General features: G+C 49.3%; 1 pseudogene; it reads right to left on the bottom strand.

Moving 5' to 3' along the window:
- Positions 1-828: 828 nt before the first annotated feature.
- On the bottom strand, positions 829-2,700 carry LOC101024069 (annotated as a pseudogene).
- Between the last annotated feature and the right edge of the window lie 2,849 nt (positions 2,701-5,549).

The raw sequence follows: 5,549 nt of genomic DNA, 5'->3' as shown, positions 1-5,549 counted from the left end.
TGCATTCAATTAACACTTTTTTTTTTGAGACGGAGTCTCGCTCTGTCGCCAGGCTGGAGTGCATCGGTGCGATCTCAGCTCACTGCAACCTCCATCTCCCGGTTCAAGCGATTCTCCTGCCTCAGCCTCCTGAGTAGCTGGGATTACAGGCACATGCCACCATGCCCATCTAATTTTTGTATTTTTAGCAGACACGGGGTTTCATCATGTTGGCCACGATGGTCTTGATCTCTTGGCCTTGTGATGTGCCCACCTCAGGAGAGCGTTAGACTGAAGATCTAAAGGTTCCTGGTTCCATCCTGGGTTTTGGCAATTAACACTTTAAATGTTAACAGGTGTGGACCATCCAGAGCCCGTCTCTCCCTGGCTGCCCAGTTGTCATTGTTAGAGCAGCAGCGTGGCAACTGCTGAGCCATCACTTGACATTCCTAGTGGGTTGGGGGAGAGCCCTGTCCTGCCTGGCTCATCCTGTCTAACTACCTAGAACAGGCCGAGACCCAGACCGTGTAATGGGCACCTCCCCGGGGGCTCCTGCACAGTGTCCTACCCTGCATATGGCCCTTTCCCAGGCAGCTTCATGGGTCTCTTCTGATTTAGGAATGGACCATCCTTCTGGGGCGACTGAATTTCCACAGAGCATCCTGGGAAATGTGGCACCCAGGGAACAAGTTAACCTCTATTTCGAATATATTCCATAAATCACTGTAGTTGATCAAAATATGGTTCTGGAATCATGAAAATAAAGTATAAGTGTGGTGCATGTCATGGGAATACAAAATGGTACTTCTTAGAACCCGTTTTATTTTATTATTTTATTTTAATTTATTGTTTTAAGGTGTGCACTTTTATTCAGCTGGTCTCAAGTCAGTGTACAGGTAAACCCTGGCTGCCTCCACCCACTCCCAGGGAGACTAAAAACCTTCATACATATCAAGTTGGGGGATAAAAAAGGGGCACCATGAAGGCTGATCATTCAAAATAAAACAAAATTAAAAAGTATGAAGGCGAATACTAAAAAATTTTTGCATTACATAATTTACATGAAGCAATGCTATCACCTCCCACGTAGACTTGGGAGAGGACTGGGCCATTCTCCTTAAAAAGAAGCAGGGTGGCTTTTAGGAGGGCAAGGGACTTCCTGTAACAATGCATCTCACGATATTTGGAATGATTATTTAAAAAAAAAAAAAAAAAAAGAACAATGTACAATCAAAGGCTTGGCCACATTGTAGAACTTTGGGAGATGCTCACTCCAACCGACTGCTGTCACCTTCACCGTTCCAGTTTTTAAATCCTGAGTCAAGCCAAAAAAAAAAAAAAGAAAAACCACACACACACACACACACACACACACACACACACAGATTCAACACACAAAATGAAACAAATAAAGCCATGCCAATTTCATCTTGTTTTCTGGTCAAGTTAGGTTTTGTCAAGAGGGTGTAATGCAACTAAGTAACAGTCTGCCTAGAAGCATTTGCAGTAGACAATGGAGGGGCTAGACTTGTCATACTCCTGCTTGCGGATCCACATCTGCTGGGAGGTGACAGCGAGGCCAGGGTGGAGCTGCCAAACCACATGGGGTAAATGCGCTGGGAAGGAGCAATGATCTTGATCTTCATCGTGCTTGGAGCCAGGCCAGTGATCTCCTTCTGCATCCTGTCGGTGATGCCAGGGTACATGGTGGTGCCACCAGACAGCACTGTGTTGATGTACTGGTCTTTGCAGACGCCCATGTCATACTTCCTGATGGAGTTGAAGGTAGTTTTGTGGATGCCACAGGATTCCATGCCCAGGAAGGAAAGCTGGAAGAGCCCCTCAGGGCAGTGGAACTGCTCGTTGCAGATGATCTGGCCACCGGCCAGCTCCTAGCTCTTCTCCAGGGAGAAGTTGGAGGCCCCCATGGCCATCTCTTGCTCAAAATCCAGGGCGATATAGCACAGCTTCTTCTTGATGTCACACATGATTTCTCACTTGGCCATGGTGGTGAAGCTGTAGCTGCTCTCGGTGAGGATCTTCATGAGGTGGTCAGTCAGGTCTGGGCCAGCCAGGTCCAGAGGCAGGATGGTGTGGGGGAGGGCATACCCCTCGTAGATGGACACAGTGTAGGTGACCCCATCACCAGAGTCCATCATGATGCCAGTGGTACGGCCAGAGGCGTACAGGGACAGCAAGGCCTGGATGGCCATGTACATGGCTGGGGTGTTGAGGGTCTCAAACATGATCTGGTTCACCTTCTTGTGGTTGGCCTTGGGGTTCAGGGAGGCCTCGGTCAGCAGCAGGGGGTGCTCCTCAGGAGCCACATGCAGCTCATTGTACAAGGGGTGGTGCCAAATCTTCTCCATGTCCTCCCAGTTGGTGACGATGCCATGCTCGATGGGGTACTTCAGGGTCAGAATGCCTCTCTTGCTCTGGGCCCTCGTTGCCCACGTAGGAGTCCTTCTGACCCATGCCCACCATCACGCCCTGGTGGCTGGGGCACCCCATGATGGAGAGGAAGACGGCCTGGAGAGCATCGTCGCCTGTGAAGCCAGCCTTGCACATGCCAGAGCCATTATCGATGATGAGGGCAATGGTATCATCATCCATGGTGAGCTGGCAGCAGGTGTGGATGGGCAGCGGAGTGGCAAGGGGCAAGGCTCTGTGCTCGCCGGGCAGACGCGGTCTCGGCGATATAGAACCCATTTTAGCTGGTAGCAACAATTCAGCCAGGTTCTGTGCCTCTGTTTAGCACCTTCTGTTTATGAGATAGGTAGTAGAGCCTACCAGGCAGTCACAAGACTTCAATCTACCCGGGTCAGCAGACCCTTTTTGTGACATGGTATGAAGTATTAATATACTGCCTTTCTTCAAAACCTGCATCTGGAGGACTCAGTGCCCTCTCTTCCAACTCAGAGACCACCTTCCTCTATGTGCGTTTTATCCTCTGCAAGTTGAATGACTCCCATGGCATCCTGTGCAGAGATTCCTCAGCTCAGCAGTGCCTCTGAGTGGTTCTTAGAGAGGACTAGGAACCAAGAGGCAAATGCACAAGGCACAAGTGGGCTTTGTCCCAGAGAAGGTGGAGAGAACGGGCCGCTGGTGTCAGACGCTGGGATCAGATGCTCTGCCTGGCCACCTTCTCAGCCTGCTCCTGTGGATCACACCATTCCCCATCTTCCCAAATGCCAGCCCTGCCAGCTGGGAAGCCCAGGGGACCAGGTGATTGCTGTGCCTCGAATCTATCAGTCCTCTGAAAATGGCTTCTTCCCTGGCCACCAAAGGGGAGTGAACAATGCCATGGAGATTGAAATCATCATCAACAAGGACACCGGTTAATTGGGAAAGGTATTTTCCTTTTTTTTTCCTTTTTCACTTTTTAGAGATGGAGTTTCACTCTTGTTGCTCAGGCTGGAGTGCACTGGCGTGATCTCCACTCACTGCAACCTCTGCCTCCTAGGTTCAAGTGATTCTCCTGCCTCAGCCTCCCAAGTAGCTGGGATTATAGGCATCTGCCACCATGCCCGGCTAATTTTGTATTTTTAGTAGAGATGGGGTTTCACCATGTTGGCCAGGCTGCTTTCGAACTCCTGACCTCAGGTGATCCACCCGCCTTGGCCTCCCAAAGTGCTGGGATTATAGGCGTGAGCCACTGCGCCCAGCTGGGAAAGGTATTTTTCTTTACCAAGAGGGTAAAGAACTATTGATTAGTAATTTAAGTCTGTGTAAACATACAACATGGGTTGCTAATGCTTTATTTATTTATTTATTTATTTATTTGAGACAGATTCTTGCTCTGTCTCCAGGCTAGAGTGCAGTGGCACAATCTTGGCTCACTGCAACCTCCGCCTTCTATGTTTAAGCAATTCTCCTGCCTCAGCCTCCCAAGTAGCTGAGATTATAGGCACGCACCACCATGCCTAGCTAATTTTTGTATTTTTAGTAGAGATGGTGTTTCACCATGTTGGCCAGGATGTTCTCGATCTCTCGACCTTGTGATCCGCCCGCCTTGGCCTCCCAAAGTGCTAGGATTATAGGCATGAGCCACCTCACCCGGCTGGGTTGCTGATGCTTTTCTGTTATTTTCAGTAATAATTATAAACTAAGGAAAAGGCAAGAAGATTTGAGGACATTTATTCCTGAAGATGAAATATGGGTTGTATTCAGAAGCTCTCAAAAAATAGTAAGAAATATTATGTTGAAAAATATGTCAAACGATGGGAAAAAGTCCCTTCCTGCTTTTTTTCCTACCTATTAATTGTTAAAGCAAGTTTCTCAGGCAAAAGGCCCTGATTACCTGAATCTTCCCAACCAATGACCACGCATGTAACAAAGTACCTGGTGACTAAGCCTGTTGAAGGTCTGCTTCCCCAAGGTGTAAAGAAAGAGATGAGTTCCCCACCCCCTACTGCCTCATGAGCTTTCTCATGGCAACCATTGCTTACAAAAAGGGTCCGATAATTTTATGTTTTACTGACTCCATTTCCAGCACCAAGTAGCCCGTGGTTGCCCCCATTTTTCTCGGGTCATTTGCTTGGCTGCTGAGCTGACAAAGCTGCTGTGGGCCTTCAGTTTACATTCAGAATCACTGATGTGCCACAGCAGACCGCATAGAGAATAGGCTCAACCTCATTTGAGCCACAACGTAGCTGCTGGGTGCTTGGGTCCCACAGCTGCTTTGTGAGTGAAGCCGTGACTCAGTTTCCTCATCTGTAATAGGAGGGTATTTATACCTACTGTCTTAGTTTGGGTTTCCTCTCTCCCAGGAGCAGAACCTGAGTGAAGACTTGGGAGCAGGCATATTATTTGGAAAATGTGTCCGTTTGCTAACGCTGCCGGAACCGATGACCACAAACTGGGCGGCTTGAAATAACAGAAATGTGTGTCTCAGAGTCCTGGAGGTCAGACGTCCAACATCAAAGTGTTGGCAGAGCCACACTCTTTCTGAAGGTCCCGGGGGAGAATCGTCCCCTGCCTCTTCCTTGGCGCGCCTGGGCTTGGAGTGGCATCCCTCCGGTCTCTGCCTCCATCGCCACATGGCCTTCTCCATGTCTCCGTGCGTCCCTTTCCGTCTCTTAGGAGGACACTCTCATTGGATTGAGGGCCTACCCTAATCCAGCGTGATCTCATCGCCACTGTTAATTACATCTGCAGAGACCCTGTTTCCAAATGAGGCTGTATTCTGAGGTTCTGGGTGGACGTGGAGTTTTGGGAGAATGCAATTCCGCCCAGCACAGGGCTCGTGGCTCCTTTCAGGTCCTAATCCTGGACTTACCCCATGTTGACCTTTAAGACAGACTCACTTAATGGGTGTGGGATGTGAACGTCCTAGGAGGGATCAAGTGTGTGGCTGGCGCTCAGGGTTCCTCCCTCACCACTTACCCTGGCCGAAATGTCCCCGTGAATCATTTCCAAGCGACTTGACTCCACCTTCAAACTCGGTCCTCCCAGAAATAGGAAAGATCTTCAAGACAGCTGCAGTTCTCAAGGCGATGAGGCACACGAGGATCTCTGGCTGGGGGAGGGGGCTTTACAAAGAACACCTGCCCAGGAATCCTGGGAAGGAT

The sequence above is a fragment of the Papio anubis genome, chromosome 19 (genome assembly GCF_008728515.1).
Source record: "Papio anubis isolate 15944 chromosome 19, Panubis1.0, whole genome shotgun sequence".
NCBI lineage: Eukaryota > Metazoa > Chordata > Mammalia > Primates > Cercopithecidae > Papio > Papio anubis.
Note: the sequence above shows the minus strand (reverse complement) of the source record. Positions and strands in the feature narration are given on the sequence as shown.